Genomic DNA, 16,154 nt, shown 5'->3' on the forward strand with positions numbered 1-16,154 from the left:
GAAAATTGTGTGCCTACTTTGTTGTGTGTTATAATTCTAGTTTGTCAGTTTCTTTTAAACTTTGTGTTTTATCATTTTATAATCCACTTGTTTTGTCCAACTTCAATTTAAGTTTTTCTTAATTTATAATTTTATTGACCTCTAATTGGAGTAGATGACATATTTGGTGACAAAAAAGGTGATTGGTGAATCTAGCACTTGAAGAATGTGAGGATTGATTGTCAAGATTGAATCCCTTAAGGAGAGGAAGCAAGTGAAAAGGCAATCAAAGAGAGTCACACATACTTAAAGAGTAGAATAAGGACAAAATTTTGATTGTATTTCATTTGAGTTGTAATTACAAAACATTTTCGATATTAGTGATTTCATCACTCATTTTAGATGGTGAGTGTGTCTCAAAGGTCCAAGGTGCTAATGAGCCTCACTTGGGAACAACTAGTTTAAAATTCCTACACTTTTAGTTTTAGGGTTTCAATTTCTTTCTTTAATTTCTCTTTTTTTTAGGAAAAATATCTTGATTATGTTTCCAATAGTTTTCTTTAGAGAAAAATTTGTGAAATGCATTAAAATAGATTCTGGCTAGGAAAGATCTGGTACTTAAGTGATCCACCTCCCTTTCTTGGGAACCTACCTAGTGCATTGAACTTAGTATTTCTCTTAGAAAGTTGTTCTAACACAAGCTTTTAATATGTCTAGACGTTCTTCTCACTATAGTGGTAGTGACTCTAGCTCTTGTAAAAATCTTTTGAAACAAATTTCAAAGGATTTACAATCATTTCAGTTGTGGAGAATACAAGAAGAGAGACAAAGAGAAGAAAAAGGACGTGAAAGAGAATCTCATCTTGCAGTTTTGGAGGAGGTGTTATTAAAAGAAAACATTATATAATAAATGAACATCTTAAAAATCAAAGAAGTTATAAGAGTTATAAGTCAGGTGACTCCCATTTGAAGAAGGGAGCTTCAAGGTTAATGAATACTATTAACATACACCTAAGAGACCTAAAAGATAAAATAAGAAGCCTGAAGGTAGAGTTGACTTACCTCACTTCCATGGGAAGGAAAACGTTGAAGTCTACCTTGATGGGAAATGAAGTTAGAACAATTGTTTGTTTGTCACCAAGTTAGTGAAGAAAGAAAAGTACCATTGGCCACTTTGAGTTTTCAAAGTCACGCAATGTATTGGTGGACTTCCCTAGAGAGAGAAAGACACTTCCATAATGACCCTCCAATTTTATATTGGAATAACCTTAAGATTTCTTTGAGGTGTCACCATATCCCTTCTTACTATGAGAGGGAGCTTATGGATAAGCTCCAAACACTACGAAAAAAAGAGCATATTATCGATGGTCAAAATTCGTAAATAAGACCAAAAATCTGTCAATAAACACGCATTACTAACGAGAAAGCGAAGGGCAAAAAATCATCGGTAATATGTTTATCGTTAAGTTGGCTGAACCTCTTACCTTTCATAACTCACCATATCTTCTCCAAACTTCCATCGGTGCTTCCTTCCACAAATTCCAATCCAATTCACATTCAAACCTTCATGCAAGCTAGAAGATGGATCCATCATCTATAATCATTAGACTTAATGATCAATAGATTATTGAAATACCAAACCTTCGAATCTTAACAAATAATGGTTGTTTGGTAAAGAACACTCAGTTTAGCTAAGAGTGGCTTAAGTAAAGAATACTCCTTGACAGGTTCAACCAGGAGTGACTACAATCCAAAAGAATACTCGGTTTGCCAAAGTGGCTAGGTGTAAGGAATACTCAAGGTCAGCCACGAGTGGGTTAAACAAATAATATTTAGTTAAGCTAGGAGTGACTTGTGTTAAGAATACTCAAGGTGTTAACCAAAAGTGTCTACAAGCCCAAAAAATACTTAGTTACGTAAAAAATGACTTGTGCCAATAATACTCGACGTGTACTTCACACCATTAGTTTACCTGGTTGAACTTGGATGGTTGGTCAAGAACTAGACATAGTCTATTGCGAAAAACTAACCAGTATAAATTATCATGTGCAATATCTCTCTCTCTCTCTTACCTCACTTATATTTCATGTTTTCATCATTTGTACTAACCTAAGAAGTAGAGTTAGTTTGTGAGTGCGTTCTAAAAATGTTTTTGCTAAAGTATTTTTCAAAACAACCTTTTATCTTATATTTTATTAGTAGGTCATACGTTAAAATTGTGATTCAATCACTTGTTAAAACAAACATAACCACTTGAACTGAAAGAGATAAGGATAATACAATTGGTTAAGTGTGTTCGTCTGATCATATTTATTATAAAGTCCCTTAAAAAAATTATCTTATAATTTATCATATGAAACTTGCTAAAAAGCACTTATTAAAAGACATCTTTTGAAGCCTTCATTTCTTTAATGATTTATCCTATATCAAATTAGAATATGAAGTACCCTGTCAAATGCAAGAATGATAGTATGTGTACCGTCCCGTCCCCAGACGTTGACCAAAGTCAAAGTCAAAGTCAATGTTTGGTGGGACCCCTCAAGGGACCCAAGGAAGAAAGTCAACAGATTGACTGCTTGAGGCATCGTCTTGTTGGGGAGGCGTCGCCTCGTTAAGGCGTCGCCAAGAGAAGGCGTCGCCAGGCTAAGGCATCGCCAGGTTAAGGCGCCGCCAAGATAAGACGCAGCCAAGTTAAGATATCGACGGGGTTACACCCCTCCCCCAATACCCATGGGTAGGAAAGACCATGGAGTGGGAGCGACACCGCAAGGAGATTTCGGGCCTCGACAGTTCAGAACAGTAACAAAGAGAAGAGAAAGGTGGCTTCAAGGCCATAGTTCTAGTACTAGTGGGGAGTACCCTGACTCGTGAAGTACCCACGCCACCTCAGGGAGACCCTTGGGGTAGATACGACCCATGAGAGGGCCAAACCCAGGGGCGAGCCAGGTGCGTGGAGTGAGAGTAAAAAAGATACACTCCCAGGGCGAATGACTAGAAGCTGGGGCGCATGAGTTGGCACCCAGAAAGTCACCCCCTGCACCAGATGCACTTCGAGGAAAGAGGACTCACACAATGGAATAACCCTAAGTTGGGTTACGGCGCTGTGAGGCCCTCTACGTAGAGTAGCGATCAAGTCAGAAGGACACGTGGCAATAAGCACTGAAACATCAAGGCTTTCCTGAAAGTTCGCTAAGGTACGCGTTAATTTAGATTACGTTTCAAATGTTTCAAGGGATATTTTTATACGCTTTCAATGCGCTTTAACGCGCTTTAATGAAGGAGGTGTTTAAAAAGGGCCTTGAGACGTTTGAAACGGGAGCCAGACCTAGTTTTCACACACATAAACCCTAGTTGTTTCGCGGCACACCCACTGTACACACAAGACAATTAGGGCAATACAGTATTAGCTACACAGTATTTTCGACCACCTTCAGAGCATCCGTTCATGGTGTTCCGATACGGGGGGTGTCACCTTTGATGTTTCTCGCTAGCTGACTTGATCGTCGGAGTGCAAACGGCCGCGAGGGCGCCCCTTTGTCCACTTCTTTTCAGGTACTCACCGACGGAGCAGAACGAAAGTGCCCTAGCTCGCGAGGACAGGCCACGCGCAAAGACGACCCTGGTCAACCGGCGAGAACAGTATGACTTTTTGTTAAAAATGAAAAAATAGTATAGATAAAATTATTCACTTAAATCAGTTAAGTGCGTCTAATTTAACAATCAAATAAAAGTTTGAGTCTGATTATTTTACACATCAAGACCTTGTCTTAGCTTCATCAATCAAGTAACTTTCATAATTAAAATCATAATTCAAACCTCCATTTTTGTGATTTCTTTGTTTTTCACACTTTGATGATCAAAGTGTTTTAACCAGAAGTGGTTGGGTCCAAACAATGTTCGTGCTTAACTAGAGGTGATTATGTCAAAACAATACTTGTGGTTTTAGCCAGGAATGATTGTGTCCAAACAATACTTGTAGTTTAGCCTAAAATAGTTGGGTCTAAATAACACTTGCCTTGTAACTTGTAGCATTAGTGGAACCTTGATAGTGTTAATCAAGAATTGGTCATAGTTTGGATTATCAAACAAATCAATATAAAAGTTCCTTTTGTAAACATCTTTAATCCCTTATATTTTTATATTGCATGTTATTATATGCATCTAATCAAAGAATGAGAGCTTTACGAAAACAAATTTTTGAAAAGTGATTTTGCAATGAATTTATTTTGTTAAAGTTGCATCTAACTGTTGGGTTTAATAGTGCCAAAGTTCAAGAGGGGGGGTGAATTGACCTTTTAAAACTTTCTCGCAGAACAGTGTTTAACACAGTTTTACAGAAAATAAATCGATTTATGTAAAAATGAACAGATTTATTTCAGCACTGTTTTTGTTTGAAAAGCTTTTAATACAACAAGATTAATCACAAGATTATGCAGATAGATTTTCCAGATGCACACACACAGATATCAGATTGAAAAACAGTGAAACACAGAAAACAGCAAACCTTAATTCCAATTAATGTGATTTAGATTTAGTTAAGGGCTTGACAATTTGTGAGACAATCTATCACATACAACCTGTTTTATTAACCTTTAACAGATTATCAGTGTTCTTATTGAAACCAGACAGTTTTCTAGAAATTAAGAACAATGTGCACAGCGCCCAGAAAGAACAGATTTATTTCTTTACTGTTTTGTCAATTATGCAGAAACGAAATTGCAGTGAGTGAGAGAGAATGAACACAAGCAGTTATACTGGTTCACTCAACTGAGCTACATCCAGTCTTCACCAACAACAGGTGGAAATCACTAAAACACAGTACAACCAAGTACAATTCCCACTGTTCTTGAAACCTACAAGAACTTAGGTACTCTTGCTGAAAAAACCTATTTCAGCACACACACACCCACTCTTCAAGAACACCTATCAAGAAGAGTGTTCAACCAAACTATTACAAGAAATGAGAAGTGAAACGACTACACCTGATTGAGGATACAAAGATCTGCCTTAAACCAGTAGGCAAGATTGCTAGAACAGTAGCTGCACCTCACACCAAGCTTTTGGAACCAAACCAAGAACAAGCACTTTGTGATTTTTGAAATCTTTGAAGAACAAATGCTAATCCTTTGTAAACTTTTGATTCTCTGCTGTAAAACTTGTTTTTGCAAATGTATGAACTGTTATTAAACTCAGAAACAAGTTTTCATTTTATAGAAAACCAACTTATAACAGATTTTTGAAAAACAGTTAAAGCTGTTATAAAATGAACAGATTGAAAATAAAATGAACAGATTTATTTTCAAAAAGCAGTTAGAGAATTTGTTAAGTGAGGAGACTTAGTCAACCATTCTGGTGCAGAGATAAAACTGAAAAAGTTTAAGCTTGACATGGCACCAGAGACAAAAAGAATCTATTCATTTACAGATGAACAGATTTATTTTTCAAAACGAAAACAGAGAAAGTTTAACTATTTAAAACTCAGTCGTTTTGAAAGATAGAAGACTTAGTCAAAATACATGATGCACAAAATCCAATTTTCACAAGACTTAGCCAAGGCATCAGTGTAAAAATGAATCTGTTTATTTAGGAAAGAACAGATTTATTTTTATGCAGTAAACGTGTTTTTTGTAAAACATGTGAAAAACAGTTTAGGAAAACTTATGCTTGTTCTTATCACATGGCCAGTAGTTATGAGGTGAGTTACTCAGCAAAAAGCCCACTCTTAGACAACCTCTAAGCACTACCTAAGACATACTTAAAGCAAAGCAAAATACAAATGTAGTGTACATAGAAGTCTTCATCAAACACAATCTTGAAGGAGCAGCAACCATCTTCAACACTAACAAGTTTTTTTTAAACAAATCTCTTAAGAAAAATAGCTCGAGAGTGTATTTATTTAACTTAAACTTGTTCTATCATATTTTCTTTACAATTTTTTTTTATAAAATTTAAATACATAATTAAACTCTTTTATATATATATATATATATATCTTTAGCCTGTTTTCACAATCATCTATATATGCATTTATTTTTAAAATATATGTTGTAACTTCTGAATTGACTTGTGAAAAGTACGACTATTCTACTAGTAAAAACTAAAGTATATTTATATATATGTGTTTTTTTTTTTTTTAATTTCCATATTATGCGTCTTTAAGAAATTATATACTATATTGTAAGTTAATGATTTGATATTGCAAATATCTTTTATTGTCTAATTATATGTTTAGTTTCACCATCACAAATAAATGTGTATAATTAAGGGGAACACAAGAGGCAACATTCAACAATGCTTAATGACAATAATGAGAGGAGACAATTTAAGGATATGCAAGTTGAGAGGAAAGAAATGAATAGAGTTCACGACTTTAAGATTGGAAAGAAAAAATGAGGTAGAATGCAATCAAAGATAGATATTATATCTTTGTAGAAGAAATCAAATTTATATATATCTTTCTCACTTAATTCACTAAAACGTATTTTAAAGACAAAATCGTGACGAAATTTCGAACTACGAAACGAACAATACATCAAATACGATGATTGACCTTAGTGATGTTATCTCAACCGACTTAAGGTCGGAACAATTATATAATAAAAATTCTAAAACTTAAATGAAGAAATTAATTATAAGTTTCTTCTTGTTTTTCTTTCATAGTAGAATTTAATAAAAAAAAAAGTTCAAATAGTATCTAGGTTTTAGAATCCATCATTTCAAAAGCATTGACACCATGGAGAAGCATGTAAGATATATCATGCTAGATGTTGTTACTCATAAATTGATGGAAATGCAATAACTTTTAGAATTTGAATGATCCTGAACAAAATTTCAGCTCCTAACAAAATAGATCACAGTTTCATTCATTGTATTTTGTGAGTAGGACCAAGTTGATGATGATAATATAAAAGCACCAAAGTTCTCACACCATACCTAACTTCAATGTGCTGTCGTTTTCCAGGTGCCTAAATCTTAGGTACTAGGCACTGCAGGACAAATGACCTTATTTTCAAAGGCACCTTACTCTACCAATATAGATTCTATGATAGAGTTATTTTGTTTATTTATTTCAAGTTTGGAGTTTCAAATTTAAATTATTTAAATAATTATTCTGAACTGTATATTCTTATTTTAGAGAACTAAATAAAAAAAATGCCAATGTTGTTATCATAAATTAAAGTAAACACACAAACAAATTATTCTTTGTATTTTAAACAATATATGGTGGTGTTCATTTCTTTCAAAATCTTATTTGAAAAAACTAAATAGTGCTTTTTCTTTAATAAACTGCTGTTGCATTGGTATTGTTTTAATAACTAAAATACTTCACACCAATTGAAAATTCAAACTACAAGCATTATGAGAAAACACGTGATTAGCTTCCAAATATTTACGTGCGTCAAATGTGAACGTGTTTTTCGTCAGTTAAATTGACGCAAAATCGATGCAAAGTAGTTTTTTTTTGGGTTGTCTGACGCATGACAGACGCACAAAGAGATTTTAAAAAAAAATCATTTTGCGTTAGTCATCAACTGTGCTTTGGCCTAATTGACGCTACTTGTAGAAAAAAATATTTTACCTGGGTCGTAGCCAACGCATAGTTATATTTTAATATTTAAATTTTCAAAACTTATTTATTTTAAATTTATTTAATGTATAATATTTTAATAAATATTTAATTTTTAATAGTTTATTGTATTTGTTTTAAATTTCATTTTTTAATATTATAATAAAAATTTTAATTTTAATAATTTTGATATATGTTAGTTAAATTAAATTTATTAAATTGATTAAGTGTTTGATTTTAAAATTATTTAAAGAAATTATCTTAAATGTATAGGCGATTTTATACATTTGCGTCAGTTTGGCCCACGCATAAGCCGTCACAATTGCATCCCTTTTACGTCGGCCTGGCCGATGAAAGTTTCGTCCATTTTTTGTCGGTTTGGCCCACGCAATGTGTGTTACATTCACTGACCGACAAAAATGTTCGTTTGCTTCCACGGTTTTTTCGTCGAATTGTTGGCCCACATAAATCCGACGCTTAGGCGTTAGCTTTTGCCTGTTTTTGTCCGTTTTTAACCGACGAACCATCATGTTTTTCTTGTAGTGAAGTAATTTATAAATAATTTTCTCCTTTAATTACAAAGTCACTTTTAAAAATAAATCCTCATATAAGATTTATAAACACTAATCTTAACATAAAATTTATTAGGAAGTGAATATAAGGATGGTAAATTGATACTACCATTCTAGTAAATTTTTTTACTAGGATAGACCTGTTAGAATAAACTTGTTAGGATAAACTTCATATAATTATGATACCATGTTAAGAAGTTAAATTTAAACTTAATTTAATCTTATAAAACTTACATATTTTGCATTCATATATGTAGTATGAAACATTATTATCTATAATGAATGTGAGATTTCTAACCGAATTTGAACTCTTTTTTTTATATTTCTAATTAAGTTCTTTGTTTAAATATATTCATAACCAAAAACAAATATATATTAGTCTTGCATATATTTTATGACATCAATGATGGGTACAAACGTGATTTTTTTTTATAAAACAAGTCCCTAGTAATCGATAAATGTAATGATAAGTTAATTTTCTTTGTGTGAATCCTTTTTCAGTAGAAATTGAATGAGCTGATCTGCTTATGCATCTTGCTTTTAGTGCTATAAAAAATTACTCAACACATGCTTAACATAAAATACTTAGTGCTATAAAAAATTACTCAACACATGCTTAACATAAAATACAGAGTGAACTCGTTTATTTTTTTTTTTTGTTGAGCTGTTTGTAACTTAATAAATAATGTAATTTCGATAAACTAATGATTTTATTTTTCCATTTTCATAATTTTTTTAAGGCTTAAAGTAAACCAAAAATTAAATATAACTAATTGGATCATTTAATGAATAATGTATTCCAACATCAACATAGAATACCCCTAACAACAAAATTAGGGTTACAACAATACACAAGTTGTGACTATTCATCTACCTAGGGTTTGGGGCACTTCTTTGAGAAAATTAACATGCCCCTTTTGATTTCTAAACATAATGTTATTTTATTTTATTTTGTATATGGTTATATAGTGATCATAGGCCACTTGCATGTCTATGGAGCTAAGAGATAAACCCTAGTAATAGTATCTATATCACTCTATTGAAAAGTGCCAAGACTTGTAGTTTAATAATGCATGATTTTTAAATTGGTGTGAATTGTTGATAGTTTATAAGCATGTGGTCCAATCTTTATAAGTTAGGTTATTAGTTGTTTTCAAAGAATCTCATGCACTTGATGCATACAGATATACCTAATCTAAGTTTTACTTTCAACGTTATGTTAACTGTTCACACATGCTATAGGATATAGGAGTAGAGTATCCATGTTTCACATCAAAATCATAGGAAGAAAAATATTATACATCTTCAAAACTTTTCAATCACTTCCAATCGTGTGGATTGAAAAAGAAACTTATCCCATGCTCTCATTTTGTCTAAAGAAATTTGACTAAGATTCTGGAAATTATTAGTATTTAAAATAATTTATTTTATTAATAAAATTTATAAACTAGTTTTTAAATTGGTATCTAATTAACTATGTAGATACCAATTTAAAAACTAGTTTATAAATTTTATTAATAATACAAACCATTTTAATATCAATAATTTTTGTAGTCTCTGAAATAATATCTAATTTAGTTAATATATATTAGTAACGTTTCTTATCTCTAAAATTGATTATTATTTAATGATTTTTTTTAGTGTGATGAGTTGATCCAAATTTAAACATAACCTAATTAGAAGGTTAACTAAAAGCAATAGAATTTTTTTAGACTAAGAAAAAAAAGATTTGAATCCATTTTTAGAACAAAAATCAACTAATAAAAATATTTAGCCCAGGCTTATTAAAAATATTATATTTTTTTTCTCCACAAAAAAATTAATAGAATAAAAGAAAGAAAACACTTCATGAATGTTCTAATCCTGATAAAAAACATCTAGCATAACCTCCCTTTCTGACTTAATTCCCCAAATACCTATTAAAAATATTATCATGCATTTATTGATTATGTGTCACAAGAAATTGAATGTGAAACTTTCAACCTACACTACATTTAAACCAAGTCATAAGAAATTGATATGTTCACAAAATCATTATCAAAGTTATAATTTAATTCATGTGTTTTTAAGTTAGGAATGATTCACATTTGTTCACTAATTTAAGGAGGTGTAATGGATTTAGTTTGGTGTTGAAATCTAAGGATATGTATTTAGTTTTTTTTTCATCAGCAATGAATTAATAAAATAAAATGAGACACTTAAGGGGTGTCCCAACCCATATGTATGTATTTAGTTTAAATGATTCTGAAAGGAATATTTCTTTTTTAATTTCCTAATTTTGACTTGACATTAACTAATTTGTTGTATATAATGTACATTGGTTTCATAGTGAAGAAATTGCACACATATTATCTCTAAACCTTTTGCTTATCATAAATAAAATGATTTTTTCCATAAATTAAATCAGCTTATGCATGTGCTAAAAGGAATTTACAAAAATTACATAAGATGACTTCTACAAATTAGCTTATTTATAAGCTATTATTCCATGAAGAAGTTAATTTCTTTTATTTCATCTAATTTTTCTCTCCTAAAAAATTTTATTAGAGAATTTTTTCTAAACAAAGACCATTTACCCTTTTTTTACATTGATAAACCATTTAATCCATACAAGAAATATGTTTTTGTATTGGTTCTTAACAAACTATATATAAAATACTGTTAAAAATATTAAGAAAATCTATCACACATAATTTTTTTTTACATTGGTTATTAACAAATGAATGGACATTTTTGTCGAAAATATATATTTTTAATAATTTTCTACTGAATTTTAACTAATAATAATAAAAACGTGTTTTTAATATTTTTTTTTCAAGGACTAAATGTTATGAAATTGGAAGATTCACTTTATCTACATGGATAAACTCTTAAGAACATAGGATCTATAACAAATTCAGTAAAAAGAAAAACATATAGTATTCTTACAAAATTAAAATATACGAAGTAATGATCACTATATACATGAAAATCATTAAATAAAAACCAATTTTAAAGACAAAAAAACAATTAATTGTTATAGTGACTAAATTAAAGACTATTTTAAAGACTAAAAAGATTATTAGTTTCTAAATTAGTTTATATTATTGATAAATAATTTCTAAATTTATTTGTAGCAAAAACCTTGATAGCTAATTAGATACCAATTTAGAAATTATTTATCAATAATAGAAACTAATTCAGAAATCAATAATTTTTTAGTCTTTAAAATGGTATCTAATTTAGTTATTATAACAACTAATTACTTTTAGTTAAAATTAGTTTTTATTTAATGATTTTCTTGTAATGGTTGTTTATTGTTTTTTTTTAAACTTACCCATTTTTGCAATTAGAAAAGTAAATTCCACTAAATCCATAAATTTTACATACATGTCAATATAAACTATTTAAACTATTTGAGTTTGAATATCATGTGTCAAAACTTTGACTATAATTATAATATGAGACAAGATATAAATTTTAATATTTTTTTTGTGATGAATTAATGTTAAGGTAAGTTATGTGTATATTTTTTGCATTTGATTTGATGCCAACTCATGTATGAGACATGAAACACTGCTGAGGGAGTTTCTACCTAACACTCATCCATTGGAGCTAAATATGGCCAAATAATCTTCTCATTCAAAGCAATGTGTGGCATATTCAAATGAAGGGAAAAATTCTAGATAAATATGATTGAGAAAAAAATTGTATTATTTATTTATTTACTTAAATATTCTTATCTTGAAATTGTTAAGGAATTGAATTAAAATAAAAGTAAATATTTATATGTGAAGGTTAAAACATGTATTGATATATTTTGGATAGAAATTTGTAAATAAGAAAAAATAATTACAATCAATATTATGATGTAAACGTTCCAATTGTATTGTTAATTGTTTGCGAAAATTTCATATGTACAATTTTTTTTATAATTTTAATTAAAATTAACAACAATGTTTATGAATAAAAGTTAGTATTTTATTTATTGTTCTAATAATTATAAGTCATATTCAATTTTTTAATTTTTAAGTTAATATGAAAGTAATCACACTAGGACCATTGATTAACCTATTTTACAATAGTTGTTGTACTAAAAGTTCATTCACGTGTTTATCTTTTACTAAATTTAACACAAACACATATCTACACTACAAGAAAATCATGAAATAGAAATCAATTTGTAGAAACCAAAATAATTAGTTGCAATAGTAACTAAATTATAGACCATTTTAGAAACTAAAAAGAAATTTGATTTCTAAATTAGTTTCTATTATTTTCTATTATTGTTAAATAGTTTCTAAATTGGTATCTAATTAGCAACCAAGGTTAATTGGTAGTTAAAACCTTAGTTGCTAATTAGATATCAATTTAGAAACTATTTAAAAATAATAAAAAATAATAGAAACTAATTTAGAAACTATTTTTTTTTTTAGTTTCTAAAATGGTCTCTATTTTAGTTTTTATTGTAACTAATTACTTTGGTTTCTAAAAATTGGTCTCTATTTCATGATTTTATTGTAGTGCTATAATTGATTATCATTGAGTGTTTAACTGATTAAGATCTAAATTCAAATAGACTAACTACTTTATGTTTAATTAATTACAAAAACATGCACAATCAATTGTATTCATCATCCTAATCAATTATGTTATCGGTATAATTAATTATTGAGTCACAACTAATAGATTACAACCTTTGGTTTAGTACAAACAATTTTTTTAGTTTCAAATGAATGCACCATGCCCACATTCTTGCTTCTTTTATTAAACGATCACATTACCTTTTTTTTTGTTTGCAAATTAGTTCAAATCTTCTCTATCAAACTACTACAATAACTCACATTTTTTAACCTTCAAATCTTCTAATAGATTGCAACAATCTCTTCTAAACACATTGAGTGAAACATCCACTCTCTTATATATATGGAGCAATTTATTCAATTTTAGATTTTTTTTTATGAAATTATATTATTTTCTTGAAATAAGAACAACAAATTAAATTATTGAGAGTAATTACATTTAAAAAAAGATGATTAAGTTTACTCTCGTTATTAATAAATTTTATTTTTTTTCTCATTATTTATTGTTACAAAAGTATATATCTATACAATTTAATAGGAACAAACAATATTTTTTTTAAGGTTTCATAAAAACCACCACCATTTTGTTCTAAATTATATTTATATTAAGGATAAGAGAGTATAAAATTGGAGTATTTTTTAAAAATTTAAAATAGTACATCTTAATAGAAATATTCTAAATATATTATTTCTAATTTAAAATTGTACTTGTGTAAAATTAGATATTTATAACATGATTAATGATAGTTAGAAGACAATTATAATTGAGATAAGTCATGTTCGCAACATCCTTTTGTCATTTTTAGCATTTTCACGGTCATCTCGGTCTCTCTAACGACTGCGGTTGTCCTTGTCTTGTTGACGGTAGTGGTGACAGTCATCCTAAGTTGAGTCACAGTAACATTTAGTTCCTGTTTGTTTCAATGGAAAGACTGTTCGCAAGAGGGAATGAACACTGATAACAACTATTTGGATCCACTTATGTGCGTAGAAGTGTGAGGAAAGAGATTCACATAAACAACGAAAACTATGTCCCTTTCACATGCAAAGAATGTTGCAGAAAGATACATCAACATTGATGATTTATCTAATTTATTCCAGATTTTGACGACATAAAGGCAAAAAAATAAAATAAAAAATGAAAATAAGATCATAATATAAAATAAAAAATATTAAGTATATTTATAATAAAAATATAAATATTATTTATATGTAAAATAAAATAAAAAATATTGTATATATATATATATATTAATAAAAATAAAAATAAAAATAAAAATAAAAATATATACATAATTGATTATGTGTAATATAGTATAGAAATTTAATAATTTTAATTTATTCAATTTATATTTATTATCATTATTTTAAAATTTTATTTTAAAATTTTATTTTAATTAATATTATAATTTTATCAATATTTTATAAATTAATTTATATATTATTACTTAAATATTTATATTACTATAATTTAAATATTTATATTTTAATATTAATAAAAAAATGTATTATTATAAATATAATTATATTACTATTATTATTTATTTTATTATTTTATTATATTATTATAATTAATTATATTATAAAATTTATTCATAATCGATTATGTATAATATATAATCAAATAATAATATTATTAATAATAAATATAAAATTATGTATAATAAAAATAAAAATAGTTATTTATATAAAAAATAAATTTATATCATATTATTATTATTAATTAAAAAAAATATCCGAATAAATTAATTATTTTTCTATTACTATTAATCTTTTATTAATTAAAAAATTAAAATTTTAATCACACTCATCACATCACACATCACTGACAAATTTATTATTTTTATAAAAAAATTATATTTAATGATAAGAAACTCATTTTTTTTTAAAAATAATTATTCAATGGTATTAGAAATAATTTACATAATTTTAATTTAACTCAAATTTACACAAAAATACTTTATATTCCATTATTCAAATATTTTTAAAGACAAGAGTAAATTTGTAAACTTACATTTTACACCTTTAAAAATAATTGAAATTTTCTCACAACCATCACATTACACACAAATTTCAATAAATATTTCTCATACATCCACTCGAACATACCCGTAATCCAAACACAAACACTTTCTCTACACTTTTTTCTCAATTCCTCACACATTCACTCTCTCAAATCCTTAGACTTAGGCTCTGTTTGGATTAGGGAGGGGATGTGTGGGGATTTGAGGGAGTGAATGTGTGAGGATGTATGAGGAAAGTGTGACGAAAGTGAGGGTGCTTGGATTGGGGTATGTTATGTGTAAGGAAAATTTATGGGAGTTTGTGAGTTATGTGATGGTTATGAGGAAATTTTAATTTTTTTTAAAGGTGTGAAATGTTACTTTACATATTTACCCTTGTCTATTAAAAGAAATTAAGAATAAAATGAGTTGTTTTTGTTTAAAAATGAACAACTTTCACATATTTCAAAGATTTAAAAATTATAATTAAAAAAAAATATATGTTAAATGTAAATATGTATAGTATAAAAATTATAATTAGAAAAAATATGTATTCAACAAATTAAATAAAAACAGAACTTCAAGTAATAAAATTGGAAAATAAATCAAATCTTATATAAATAAAAAAAATATTATTTTTTAATATTAAAAACCCTCTAGTAATAAAAAATAATATTACAACAACAAAAATATAACGTAATGAATAATAGAAAAAAAAATCATAAAAAATTATAATAAAATAAATTATAACTCATAAACTTAATAACTATACATAGAAATATAGTAATATAAACACACACAAAAATAGAATTTCAAATAATTTCTTTAAATATTAAACATATACTATGAAATTAGAAAATAAATCACATCTTATATAAATAGAAAATTACTATTTTTTAATATTAAAAAACCTCACAATAAAGCAATCTAAAAAATACTACAACAACAAAAATATAACTTAATTAACCATAGAAAAAGATTTCATAAAAAAATATAATAAAAAATAAGGATAAAAACGTATTAGTAGTATAATTCAATATAGTTCAATAATTTTTTATTATTATTTTATTTTATTAAATATTTGTGTTAGTTAAATTTATTTAATAACTAATATTTATAATGAAGTGTTGTTTTTATTAATAAATTATGTAAAAATACGTGAAAAATATATTAAAAAAAATGAAAATCATGTGTTGGAGTTTTATCCTTATGGGTTTTCAGCCTCTAGGTGGATGAGGATGCCATAGATTATAAAGTTATAACCTATTATGAACAATTTTATAGCGTAGAGATCAAATTAATAAAATGTAAATACGAGTAAATAGAAGAAAATTGTGAATCATTTAAATAATTCGATAAATAACACAATGACTTAAAAACTTTGATAAACAACACAATTAAACAACAGACTTCGAAAAACAACACAATGATAAACAATTGAGTTCGATAAACAACACAATCAAAACAACAC

This window comes from Phaseolus vulgaris, chromosome 5 (genome assembly GCF_051622355.1).
Source record: "Phaseolus vulgaris cultivar YP4 chromosome 5, ASM5162235v1, whole genome shotgun sequence".
Taxonomy (NCBI): Eukaryota; Viridiplantae; Streptophyta; class Magnoliopsida; order Fabales; family Fabaceae; genus Phaseolus; species Phaseolus vulgaris.